Below are 14,868 nucleotides of genomic sequence, written 5' to 3' on the forward strand. Positions count from 1 at the left end.
CTCAGGTGTCTGGCTCTTCTGCTTTAGCCAGAGACCCAATGAGTTAGGGTCAGTGAGCAGTGGAGACTATTCCTCTGTTCATAGTCTGCAGACACAGCTTCCTGCAAATAATAATAATAATAATAATAATAATAATAATTTTCAAAGTTTCATCTCAGAAATGAAAAGGTGGAGGTGGAGGGTTAATGGAGAGGAGGGTCAGCTCATCAGCTTAGAGGCCATTTAGGTCCACCTTCCGTGCAGAGCTGGCTTAAGACATCCCTGCCAGGTTTCATATTACTAAAGCTTAGGGAGAAGAAAAAAAAGAGAAACATAAGTCGACTTCAATGCCCCTCTCAGAAACCTCCAGAGAACCTATCACACCATCCTGCCTCCAAGCATTTTCCACATTGTGTGTGGGCCCTTAAGAAGGAAGAAATACGCAAACTTTTTTTCTAAAAGGTAAATTAGGTTTAAGCATATGAAAACGCAATATTAAATTTTACAATATGTTTTGGGTTTTCATCCAAACACAAAGCTTAGCACGGGATCTTGAGAGTGGAGTCAATCTGAGATTATTGTGGCTGGAAGAAGAGTTCATAAAGAAACCAATTTCCTCTTACACCTGTTTTCTAGGCTAGGAAAGATGGAAGGGTGGAAAGAGCTAAAAGGTCAAAAGGAACTAAAAGGAAAAACCAACACTAGTGCAGTGATGGAGAGCTAGCCATTTAAAGCAAAAATGAAAGCGTTATGCCTTTACACCCTCCACGTGAAATAATATTCAGCACACTTTTGTTAGTTTTATTATTTCAGTGGCAAAATTATATCAAATGCATGTATTGCACATGGTAAAATGTGTTCATCACATGTAATTTTAAATGTCACTTTTGTTTGAAGTTTCTATAAACGATAAATTTTCCCATATTACATATATTATATATTTTGATAATAGCCATCATAATCCACAGCACATTAATATATGTATCAGTAAAAGAGAAATTAGGAAACAATTCAAGCAAAAATCTTCTAATGTAACAGGAATATATATATATATATATATACACATACACACACATATATGCATAGACTTTAAAAACAAGTGGTTTTTCCCATTGCTTGTAACTTATCTTGCCATAATTAATGTACTTAAATTATAAATAACAATTACTGTGTAAGTCATTGCCTTCTTCCTACTTTTGCTTTATTTTCATAAATCTCCATAGAAGTAGACAAAAATGTATTTAACTGGATCTGATCATTCATATAAACAGTAAATTCAGAATAAATTTAAGTACTACAATGTAAACATACCCACAAGAGTCTATGTTTTCTTTTGAAAAAGTAAAAATGTTCAGACTGACCTGGAAATAAATTTTAAAATAGCAAAGCACTTACAAATCTCTCTATAATCATCTGTAATAGGATGACCAAAATAGTAAATGCCAGCAAGTGCTATAATCTAGGACACACTTTTCTTTTAATGGAAGGAACTGAAATCCTACAATTATAAATTGATAAACAGTCAAAAGTAAATTTCTGCTAGTCATGAACACTCTTTGGCATATATGATAAAAGATGTTTTAATCTTTCAATAGTCATTTTAGACATTATTAACAATTTACAGAAATTATTTTGAAGAAAGGATAGTTTTGTTTTTTTTTTTTGAGACAAAGTCTCACTCTGTCACCTCGTCTGGAGGGCAATGGTGCGATCTTGGCTCATTGAAACCTCCGCCTCCCGGGTTCAAGCGATTCTCATGCCTCAGCCTCCCGAGTAGCTAGGATTACAGGCACCCGACACCACACCCAGCTAATTTTTTTGTATTTTTAGTAGAGATGGGGTTTCACCATGTTGGCCAGACTGGTCTCGAACTCTTGACCTCAGGTGATTCACCCACCTCAGCCTCCCAAAGTGCTGGGACTACAGGCGTGAGCCACCGCGCCCGGCGGAAGGAAGGATAATTTTTAAAGCATTTTTATGTTTGCATGTTTAGTCTACCAGTTTTCACAAACCCAAATATTCAAATTTACAAACTATGAGTTGCAATGTATGCCTCAAACCTATTCTGAAAGAATAAAGAAAAGACATAATAAATGAAGATTGAAGGTGGTTATCTGATTCATAAAATAGTTTATCATTATAGCCCTTCACATAGCCAATTTCCCTAGTAGTTATAAATTATAATTCGATTTGTTATAAAACAAAATTTGTTTTGTGTGCGCTTTTCAGGAATTTTTTAATGCATCAAGCAGAGGGTATCTATCTGTGATCCCAGATGAGTTTTGATATATGAGCCATATGTATTTTGATCGTCTGATCAAATCGGATTAGCTATTTATACTAATTGAGTATACAATTAGTTATTCACGTTGTTGTGGTTTTTTTTTTTTAAAGCCAAATCATTTGTAAAGTAGTTCATGGGATGATCACTTACAGTCCTTGTGTCTGATGCTAGAATAGCTATACCAAGTCATAACATTAAAACTAAATGTGATCACTGGGTAGAAATTTTATTCAGAGATAAGCAGTCTGAAAATACCACATCAGTCTATACACTTTGGAAGGGTTAGTAAAATAAAATCCATGGAATCTAGTCTTCTGTACTTTAATTAACAGATAGGGATCAGAAAATCTGGGCTTTAGTCCTCTTCTTATGGCAGGAACAAGACACCTAATCTTTCTATTCGCCTATTTGAAGTTACTACTGAAAGATGCTGAAAGAAGGGGAAATGATCTTTTTTCCCCTCTGGGAAATCAATATAGTTTACCTATCTCCTTGGGCTAAAAGTAACTTGGCTGCTTGGAAAGCCAAGAATATTTAAGCTTTTATAGTCAAGGGCCAATGTTACTTTGTACAAACACCAGCACTGTTTACAAAGAGTTGACCCCAAGAAATTTAAACAGCGTTAGTGTTTAAAAGCATCTGGCTTCTAGCCAATCAGGTGATAAGAAACGGCACCTGAGAAAGAAAAAGCATGCTCTTAATATTCCATTTTCAGGGAAGTTGTTTTGAGTATTTAACTGCCAAGTCATCAGCCACCCCATTTGGAATGCTGACACAGCCTTTCTGTTTCAATCGTAGGCAATGGCAGACATTGCTAATTTACCTTTCAGCTCAAAGGAGCTGGGTGTCTATGAGAAGACAGGGCAGAGTCCACTCTTCATTGACCTCAGGTGCCAGGCTGCATCCCCGGACTAATTTTGAGGCTCAACTCTTTGGAAAGGCACTGAACCTCTTTGGAGAAAGTCTTAGGTAATTTCAACATATATATTCAAATTTTAGAATTTGTCTATGATCTCTGTGTGTGTGTGTGTGTGTGTGTGTGTGTGCGCACGCGCCTCTCTCTGTCTCTGTCTCTCCCTGTGTCTCCCTCTCTCTTGGTCTGTCTGTTTTTTTGTCTTGGTCTCTCTGAGTCTGTGTGTGTCTGTCTATCTCTCTGTATGTTTCTGTCTCTGTCTTTCTTTTTCTCCCTCTCCCTACAGCATTATACTGTACGTGGCAGTATAGCACAGTGGTTTAAAGCATGGACTTTGGAGCAGACTGTCAGGAGTCATTTTTGACCTCATCATTTTCCAGCTGTGTGACCTTGGGTAAATCTTTTGAAATCTCTATAACTCAATTTTCTCATTTCTAAAATAGAAATATACACCTATTGTACCTATATCGTGGAACTATCATGAGAAGTAAATGAGTTTATATTCATAAAGTTCGTATAACTGTGACTGACATATAGTAAGCATCATATATATTAGCTATCAGTACTATTTTTATGCAGACATAGAACCCTTTGAGCTTCAGTTTCCTCCTCTGTAAAATGGGCTCGTACTCTCTACTTCACAGTGTTGCTGTGATGGTTAAGTGAGATCACATATTAAAATATTTTATGAAGGCCTGGCACATCGTGGGTACACAATAAATATTAATTTTCTTCTCCTAGCCCCGCCCCTGCTCTGTCCATTGTTTTTTTACTGAAGTTGATTTACACTTTCACTCTTCATTCACACTCTCGGAACTTCACTGTGGCAATTGCTTTTACAGGTCTCCTTTAATTCTTTCAACCATGGGCAATGATCACTTGAGGCAGACCTTGTGTGCCAATGGAATAAGTGGCTTCAGAAGTTCAGTGCTTTGCAGAAAGAGAAGCTGCTCAAGATCAGCAGTTCTTCTTGTCCTTTAAGGAAGCATGAGCACAGGAAGAGTTTACTTCATACCGGAAAAGGGACCAAGGCTGTTAATCCCCAGGTGTGGAAGACACTCAGGTCCTGCGTGGTGAAGTGGAGCAACCTCCCAGGGATCACAGTGTGATGCCCCATGGGAGGCAGGCCCATTAGCCGCTAGGCTTCCCAGCTTCAGCAGATATTCTGGTGCCTCCCAGCTTGTCCAGAAGCAGCAGAGTCCCCAGCCCCAGAGGGATCACATGTGGGCTTGACTATTGCACATTTCAGCAGTGCCCAGTGGACTGAAGATCAGACCTCCCTGATGCTGAGCTAAGCCAAAGATCTCCCCTGACTGCATAACTCTGCAGCAGGGGAGCCCCAACAAGACTGAGATTGCATTTCCCACTATTTTTATGAGGAATAAGGACTCAGAGTAAGATTTACAGTAATTTAAAGCAAATAAAGTTTTTTAAAACCCTTTTGAACAGCTGTGTTGGTGGTTATACATTCAAACCTGCTACATATTCATTTTACAAATAAGCCTTTCTGTAATTTAAACGTCTAAAAATGCCATGCACACCACAGCCTCAAACCTGCTGCATATTATTTGTCACACAAGCTTTCTGTAACATTAGCTGCTAAAAATGCCAACTCTGCTGTGGTAGTCATTGTTACTGTTTGCCAAATAGTCATGGTTCTCCCCCATTTTAGGCATACCACAGGACTGCACTTCCTGCCCCCTTGTGGTTGTAGTGGGGCTATGTGACTAATTCTGGTTGTGAACAAAAAAACAATTATCATCTCAGTCAGAGCTAACACTAGACACTCAAGGGTTTTCTCTTTTTCCCTCTGGCCCCATGACCATCAGCATTCAGGATGACTCTGATACATACAAAGTAAAGTTACTAAAAACTGTAATTGAAGAGTTTTAATTCCTTCTATAAACACTACATTTAGTAATTTTCAAATTCTATCCTCTTTGTCCTTTGTTTTCCAAAGACATGCTATATATATCTAAGATCACTAGTTCTTGAAGCAATTCATCAATAAATCATACAGAAGACAAAACAAATTGTTGGAAAGAAATATTATGAGTGGCACAGAAAATCAGAGAGAACACAAAATTTAAAACTTGTTAGAATGCATCCATAAAATAGAGACTCCAGAATACATGTTCAATACATCCACATCTTGAATGACTACTATTGCCAAAAGCAATTTCAGAAATGACTTTGTCTTTAATTTCAAGAACTATTAATCTGCAGGAAATATATTCACAAGGTTTTATTTCATCATTCTTTTCAGTGTCTGTGATTCCCATCAGTAGAACTTGCTTTTTAAATGCCCTGAAATAATACAGAGGTACCAAAGTGGACATTCATCCTTTTTTTTTTTTTTTCTAGTACCCAGCTGGTGCTAGAGGAGGCTCCTAACAGAAAGAGCATACCTTTCAAGAGAGAAGCTAAAAAGATTGCACCAAATAACTTTTATGCTCCAATTCATTTTCTTTTGTCTCACCTTTGCAGTGACCACCCTGTATGGATTGTCATTGATTCACCTAGACACAGCCTGATAGCACCTCACCTCATGCCAATGCTGGGCACCTCTAAACTCCTGCACCAGCATTTCCTTGTTGGTGCTGAGACATGAAAGTGCATTTGCTTGGCTCAAGCACGTACAACCTGAAAGTGCAGGGGACAGCTGTAACACTGGGCAAACCTGTGACCATGGGAAACAGGAGCTAGGGTATAAATTCTCCATTCCATTCTGAATGGACTTCCCTGAGAAGCTGTCACTTATGCAGCCTCTTGCCCACAAGTTTGTGCAATTAGTCAGACTGCTCAGTCTTCATGCTAAACTACGGTCAGCTCAGTCACATGCCCTCATATGTATACACTAGTACATAAACCCCTGCCTCTGCCTCAGGCTCTCTTTTCTGAAGAGCTCAGGTTAAGATGCCAATTTTCCCAGTCTCCCCACTTGGTCACTGGCACATATCCCTGCTCCACCAATCACAGCACCTATTCCAAATTTTGAATGGGAAGCCAAGTGGAGAAATCCTGGGCCATGTCTGCAATGGATATCAGCAGCTATAACAGTAGTTGCAGCCACAGTTTCCATTGTCTGTTTCAGTGATATGGGCTGTATAAACCTCAAGTTAAATATTTCCATTGTGGAAATTATGGGTTTGATCCTCCCCTGTTATCCATAAATGTATAACAGAACTTCGTATGTCACCCGGGCTACCCCATAGCATTATCCCACGAAGGGTCAATTGCATTATAGTCTATCTTGCTGGTACCTCTCCAGTTGTGCTGTGAAAAAAACAAAGTCCTATTCTGAATACCAAGGGGGAAAAGAGCCTCAAGTAACATTTAAAGTCTCTACTAGTTCTATATTCCTATGCCACCCAGGTATTATCATAGCATCACTGGTAATAATAAAATAATGTAATCAACTCATATGTCCCAAAAATAGGAAAATGGTTTAGTAAATTGGGTAGAATACACTTTAGATATTAAAATTATGGCTATTGCTGTGAAGACTACAAAGTGATGAGAAAAATCCTATGTTCTAATCTTAAGTGGTGAAAAAAATCAGAATTCTAGATAGCATATGGACGTCTACTACAATTACATATTTTTTAATGCAGGGGGAAAATAGTTAAGACATTCAAAATTCAAAAAATAGTGGTAAGAGGAGTGAAATTATAAGTAATCTTCCATTTTCCAAGTGTTCTGAAATATAATTTACTAATATTAAAACGAATACAAACACACACACACACACGACAAACCCTGAAACCCTTTCCCAGATCTTTATTCTCCAGCATGGCTTGTTTTATGTGCAATGTGCTGGAGTGTGCCACCTGCCTGCACATCCATCTTTTTAGTAATTGCAATTATCTCCTTTCCATGGAATGTGATAAAGCCTGACTAAAGGTCTCTAATTCTTCTGTCTTTCCATGTTCTCATAAATAATAAAACAGGGCTCTATGACAACGAGTACATAAAAGGTTTTGTAAAATCTCAAAGTAGCCCTAAAATGTTTACATTCTTAGGCTAATAAAGTGCTCTAAATACACAGTTATTTGGACATCAGTATTACTTGCTTCTGTGCAGCAGAGCCAAGTGATAAGAACATCCATGCTTGGACAGTCCCTACAAATGCATCTTCGTCTGACTACTACTACTCCTCCCTCAGCTGTTTCAAAAGGATTTTCTTCTCTGGGAAGGCTTCTCTGCTAACCCCATCCTCCTTCCTGGAGAAGCCAGGTATTTGCTCCATAATAACTCTTTCCCTGCTGTGTAATCTTCTCAACACTGCATACTTGAGTTCCTCAAAGGCAGTGACTGCATTTTGTTCACCCTGGTATGACCAGTGCTTCTCAGAGTACCTGTCACATCTCAGGCAATCAAAACACATTAAAGGTTGAAGAAATCATTGTAACAAACAAAAGTTTTCATCAGAAGCCTAGGGTCACTTTCTCAAAGTATGAGCAAGGCACAAACATTCAAGATAGGTTGACTTGTCTCAGGACCAGAAATGTAATAACTTGCCCAGTGCAAAGTTTACAAAGAAGGAAACTGAGGCTAGAGGGCTAAACAGATGGTTCAGAGGCCCCTCAATGAGTCTCTGGCAGCCCTTCTCACTCTCAGTGGATCATCTTTCCCCTGACCCTGTGCAATGCCACTTTCTGCTATGTGGTTTTCTAACTGCTCCTTATGTGCAATCAAATCAAATCTACTCATGTTGCCATCCCTCCCCACCACCTTTCCAAATCAGACCGTATGCTTCTTTTCTTCTACTTCTTTCTATCTTCCTGTGGCTGAGCCCTGGGCTTGTCAGACAGAAGGAATGCCCATCAAGGGTTCTGTTAAATTTAAATCCAAGACGATGTCTATTTTCCAAAGTCTGTGTGAGTTATGTTTCTGGTGTAATCAGTAACTGATTACTTATCCAGTCTGTCAACTGTTACTCCTCATCTTTTGGAAGAGGCAGTGGAATAAATAAATAAATAAATAAATAATTTCATGGTGTCTTTAGATAAGAGTAAATGGATGGAATTGTATATATTTTCTTATTATGGACTTGACATTGTTAACATTCACTGCCATTAATAACATGGGCTCAATTTGACAAATCTTTTGTGAATTATAATTAATTCAGAGATTTGAATCTCCTCTTTATGTGTAATCTCCTACTGAAATATTCGGGAGACTTGTTCACTTGTTTCTTCATTGGTTCAGGTAAAGAAATCATCAGCTGCTCATGCAAAGGTGATGAGCACATGCTATCTTCTTTCTTTTTCTCTAATTTCCTTCCTTTCTTCATCCTACTCTGCTCTGAAATTCACTAGGACTTACTACCATTGCAGTAATGTCAAAATAGTAGTGTTATTGTCTAGCTTTTACTGCATACCAAACAACTCCAATCCTTAGTGGCTTAAAATAACAACCATTTATTACTTCTCATAAACTATTAGTCACCTGCATGGTTCTACTAATCTGGCCAGGCTTGGTTGATCCTGGGTGGGCTTGCTTATGCATTTGTGGTCAGCAGGTAGATCAGCTGCGGACTGAATAGGATAGGCTCTTTCCCATGTCTAGTGGATGGGAGATTGGGATAACTGGGCCACATATCTCATGACCCAGCAGTTCAGTCCAGCATGACAGCAGCAAAATTCCAAGAGTAAGAGTTAAGAATGCAAAGCCTCTTGAGGCCTAGACTCAGAACTTACTTCTTTCATATTCTGTTGGCCAAAGTAAGTTGGAGGTTAACTCAGATTGATTGGGTAGAGAAATGGATTCTGCATCGTGGTGAGATTGCTGCAAACAATTGTGGCCATTCTTGGATTCTACTACATCCAACTAATGTAAATCGATGCCAATGTTGTTAAGCAGATTGATCAGAGACTTGATGAGAATGTCCTTTCTGCAAAATGTGTCTTTTGATAGAATTCCTGGATTCTAGATTAGCAAAGCAATCTTCCAAACATGGGTTAACAGAAGCAATGTGGAAGTAACTTCATTAAGCAAAATCTGGCATTAAAAGGTTACCTGCAACAATGAGATTTGGTCTGAATAGAAACTGCAGCCTTTTGCATGACATATAATTCCAAACCTTTTGACTTCAAAATGGGGAGGAAGGAGTCAGACACCCACACATGCTGGGTCTGCATAATGTTGGTACAATCAGACATAGAACAAAGCAATGCAGTAAGTTTCACATAGCAGGGCTGTTCCCACAACCAAGATGAAAAGGGAAACCTGTAAAGTTACGGCATTCTAACTTACCCTTTGTGCTTACCCTTTGTGGGGGCATTTATCACGCTACAGAGTGAAGATCTGATTGCCTTCCATCTCTGCTATATTTCTAGTTTCTTAGGGACACGAATAAATCTTTTAAGTTCATATTTCTTGTATATAATACAAAACCTGGCTGTTGAAAAAAATGAGAGCGCGAGGGAGTTATTTCTGTGACTCAGAAAAAGACTAACCCAATATAACCACATTTATATTTTTAGAATGTCTATTTGCAACCAAATACTCAAAGATTCTGCCATATAAAAATTACAGAATGACTAGGTGAAAATAAGTTACTTCTTCTATAAAAACAAAAACATTACTATTGAGCTTAAGATTGAAGAAGTTGGTTATGTTCAAGTTATAATCTTGAGAATGGATTCAGAAATGCATGTTTTTGCTTAATAAGTGAAGAAAAATTCTTAAATTTTCATAAACTTTCATCTAAAACTTCAATTTACAATTAAACACAGCAGCAACGTTGGATATATACAAAGTATATGCACTTCAGATCAGGGCCCCCTTATTCTTAACTAATCTAAAACCCAGGTTTAAAGACTAGTGGGCTACCTATCCTTCAGGGAAATCTCTGTAAACGATCATCCCTAATGAGGGACTGGTAAGTAGTGGCAAATCCTGTAGATAGTTTCCGATAGGTCTTTTTCTCTCCTTTTTCAGCTCTGCTACCCAAGGTCAGGTGACCCATCTTTTTTTTTTCTTCTTTCCAACTTGAATTTTTGGTTCAGTGGGTACATGTGCAGGTTTGTTACGTGGGTAAACTGCGTGTCACATGGGTTCACGGTACAGATAATTTTGTTACCCAGGTCATGAGCCTAGTACCTGATACGTAGTTTTTCAATCCTTACTCTCCTCGCACCCTCCACTCTCAAGCAGGTTCCATTGTCTATTGTTCTCTTCTTTGTATCCATGTACATTCAGTATTTAGCTCCCATTTATAAGTAAGAACATGCAGTATTTGGTTTTAGGTTCCTGTGTTAATTGACTTAGGGTAATAGCCTCCATCCATGTTGTTGCAAAAGACATAATCTTGTTCTTTTTGATGACTCTGTGGCATTCCATGATACATATGTACCACATTTTTATTATCCAGTCTACCACTGATTGCCATCTAGGTTTATTCCATGTCTGCTATTGTGAATATTGTTGCAATGAACATACACGAGCATGTTCTTTATGATAGAACAATTTATATTCTCTTGGGTGTATACCCAGTAATGGGATTGCTTGGTCAAATGGTAGTTCCATTTTAAGTTCTTTGCGAAATTGCCAAACTGCTTTCAACAGAGGCTTAACTAATTTACATTCCCACCAGTAATATATAAGTGTTCCATTTTCTCCACAACCTTGCCAGCATGTTATTCTTTTACTTTTTGTTTTTTGACATGGAGTCTTGCTCTGTTACCCAGGCTGGAGTGCAGTGGCAGATCTCGGCTCACTGCAACCTCTGCCTCCTGGGTTCAAGCGATTCTTCTCTCTCAGCCTCCCAAGTAGATGGGATTAGAGGCTTATGCCACCATACCTGGCTAATTTTCGTATTTTTAGCAGAGATGGGGTTTCACCATGTTGGCCAGGCTGGTCTTGAACTCCTGACCTCAGGTGATCCTCCTGACTCAGCCTCCCAAAGTGCTGGGATTACAGGCATAAGGCACCATGCCCAGCCATTTTTTGACTTTTTAATAACAATTCTGACTGATGTGAGATGGTATCTCATTGTGGTTTTGGATTTGCATTTTTCTAATGATTAGTGATATTGAGCATTTTTTCATATACTTGTTGGCTGCATATATGTCTTCTTTTGAGAAATGTCTGTTCATGTCCTTTGCCCATTTTTAATGGGACTGTTTGCTTTTTGCCTGTTAAGTTCCTTATAGATTCTTGATATTAGAACTTTGTTGGATGCATAGTTTGCAAATATTTTCTCCCATTCTGTAGGCTGGTATGACCCTTCTTTTAGCCTGGATTACCACACAGCTTTCTATCTGATCTTTTCCTATTCTAATTTGTTTTTCTAACCATAGCCAACCTGCTTCCTCAATAACAAACTTCTGCTTTAAACAACTAAATGGTTCAACAGGGCTCTTAGCGTGAATCCCACACCCCTAATCATTGACTGCAGACTTTGGTCCCAGTCTACATCTCCAACCTCAACTCTGTGACTACTCCCCTCATTCTAACTTCCTGAATGAACTCTTTTGAGATCTCTGAAAAAGCTATGGGCTTTCTCACCTCTGGATTTTTATACATGCTGTTCCCTCTATCTGGAACACTCTCTCCCTCAACTCTTTGTCCCCTGCCTTGTCTGGGACTTTTCCTTCACATCTCAACCAAGAAGCTGCTTCATCAAGAAAGTCCTTATTTGTCTGTTTCCCTCTCTAGACTGTAAATACCACAAGGACAACCCCATTGTTTTTTATTGTTGTTGTTCACTATTGTATTCCCAATGTCTAGTATAGTGCCAGGCACAGAGTAGGCACTTCATAGATATTTCCAAAATTAGTTGATTAATTCATTAATACTGGTTATCAAAGACAAGACCTTGGAGCCAAATGTTCTACGTCACTCCTTCAAGGAAGATCTATTTACCTTCTTTAAGAAACAACAAGTATAAAGGTATTTTTTTGATGTTGTCTTATGAATATTGACAAACCAGCACTCGGGCTCATATTGAAGGACATACCATCTCTGCCATCTCCATCCAGGCAGGGCCAAAATTTTCCTCAGAAAACAAGTAATGATCCACTTCTAAAGAGGAACATATGGGCAACTGCGGCCTCAACATTTTATGCCCTTAAAACATGATCAGAATTTTAGTGCGGGAAAAACTCTAAAGTAGGAACTGCCAAATCTTATGTTCCAAGGAGTTTTGCAAGGTACTTGGCATTGCACTTTTCAAGAAAGTATTTTGAGTTTAAGGATCTTATACCATTACGCAACAGTAGGAAGTCAGAAAACATAGGTTCTATCCTGCCTTTGTCGCTAAATACACTGCTCTTGGGGGTCATAATAAGACTCATTCCTTACCCTGGAGCTGAACAGGATTATTAATCCTTCTGCCCCAGGCCTGGCTCTTCCCAGGGTCTAAACCATCAAGCCTGAGCCCTAGGAGTCCCTCAACAATTGCCACAAACACAATAAGGTTCCCTGCTCTTACCTCCACCTCAGTCTGAGGATGTCGACTTTGATCTGTCCAACCATATGCTTCAGCCAAGCTGACCAGCTACTCCTGGTTGTTTCTCATCTCTTGACTTTGCTGCTCCTTTTGCCTGGAAGAGTCACATTACCCTGATCCCTTTCAACACCACCATATTTCCCTGCCAGGAGAATGTTTTTCAAATCTCAATTCAAGCACATCCTTCATTAAAACCTTTAATGAGTTCCCTGCAGACATGGGAATCACCTTCCTTTGTGTCCTGTTGTGTCTGGTACCTACTTCTCTCACAGTACCTGTGGTGCTCTGTTGCAAGGATTGTTCACAGGTCTATCTTCCTACTGGAGAGTAAGCTTTATAAAGTCAGGATTAAGTCTGTATTTTGCTTTATATCCCCATTATAAAACTCTATATTTAGCACAGAGTAAGTGGGGAAGGAAGGGAGGAAAGGAGGGAGGGAGAGAAGGAGTGAGGCGGGGAGGGATTAAAGAAGGAAGGAAGGAGGAAAGAATGGAGGGAAAAAAGGAAGGAAGGGAGGAAGGAAGGAAGGAAGGAGAGGGGGAAGGAAAGGAAAGGAAAGGAGGGAGGGAGGGAGGGAGGGAGGGAGGGAGGGAGGGAGGGAGGAAGGAAGGAAGGAAGGAAGGAAGGAAGGAAGGAAGGAAGGAAAGGAAGGAAGGAAGGAAGGGAGGAAGGAAGGGAGGAAGGAAGGAAGGAAGGAAAGAAGGAAGGACAGTAGATCTTTTGAAATATTTTCAGGGCTTCACAGTTTCTACAGTTTCCTTATTTTTAAAATGGGAACAAAAACACAACTTACTTCCTAGAACTACCATGAGGATAAAATGAGATGGTGTACTTAAAGCAATTTGCATTTGTTTGCATGTAGTAAGAATTCAATAAATGTAAAATAGTATTATCATATGAAAACTGGATATGATATATGGGTGAAATAAGGACTGAGGGCTTCTCCTCAACTTAAGGGGCATATTCCAGTGGTCCCCTGGCTGTGTAAAGGAAGAATTTACCACCTCAAGAAGAAGTAAAATCCCTATCACAGGAAAATTCTCAGCCTCATCTGGAGAGTTACCTGGCAGTGCTTCTACCAGGAATTCTTGATCCCAGATTGAAGTTAATATTTCTCTTGATTTGGAGGTACATTGATAACAAAGTACCCCATTATATTTTAAATCTAGACATTGATGTCTAGCACTTTTAAAACAAAGTTTCCCTGAAGATACAACATTTGGGCAATGACACTAATTTTTCTACATTAAATAAAACAATAAAACATCATTTAAAGTGTTGAAGTTTGTAGCTGTGCTCAGAATGTATCCAGGAGGACACTGGGCAAATTGTCTGGAGATCTCATTGAGTGGTATTACCTTGGTGTTTCTCTGTGTTTCAGATTTTGATTCTCAACTTTGCAGGTCTAAAAACTTGTATTTGTTCGTACACCAAGAGCAGAGCAGACTCCTTGAAGAGGAATTCACATTAAACAAACTCACAATACATTGATGAATAAGTTGGATTGCTAAAGGATTCATTCATAAAGGGAGACATGGTTGACACAGAATGCACAAATTGGCACAGACTTACATAGGAAGTCAAAATATAATCAGAGATTTGTTTGTTTGCTAAACCTAGATTCAAAGCAAAGAAAATTGAATGCTACAAAATTTAATGGAATTATTCTCATGATATCCCTGACACTGTGAACAAATGCCCTCTCTACTCTGATCTGTGTAGAGCCCATGCTGACTGCCTCCTCCACGTCAAACTCACACATTTTTCCCTTAAACATACTAATGCCATTGATTAGCTGTAGGGTCAACTCATTATACTTTCAGATTCTGACCCTAGAAACAATTTGTACTTAAGGTGCCTTTTGCACACCTCTAAACTTATCTATTATGAGTTGATTTTCTCTGGAACTTTAAGATCATGAGGGTGCCTCCTACTCCTTGTATGGATGCCTCCTTCCAGTACTTCCCTCTACCAGGATTTTGTTGTGAAACAAAAGTCGGAAGCAACATACATATTTTAAATAAATGAAGTATTTCACATATGTATATAATAAGGGGCATGGTGTCAATATAGTTGAAATATCTGTTGTGCCTCTTATATGTAAATGATTAAGATAATTAACTTCTCTAAAGTATGGGCTCTATTTTTTAAAATGGGCATAATAACATTTATCAGAAAGGGTTTTTGTAATGATTAAATAAAGAAAACAAGCCCAATAGAGTGACTGTTAAACAA

Source organism: Nomascus leucogenys, chromosome 1a (assembly GCF_006542625.1).
Source record: "Nomascus leucogenys isolate Asia chromosome 1a, Asia_NLE_v1, whole genome shotgun sequence".
NCBI lineage: Eukaryota > Metazoa > Chordata > Mammalia > Primates > Hylobatidae > Nomascus > Nomascus leucogenys.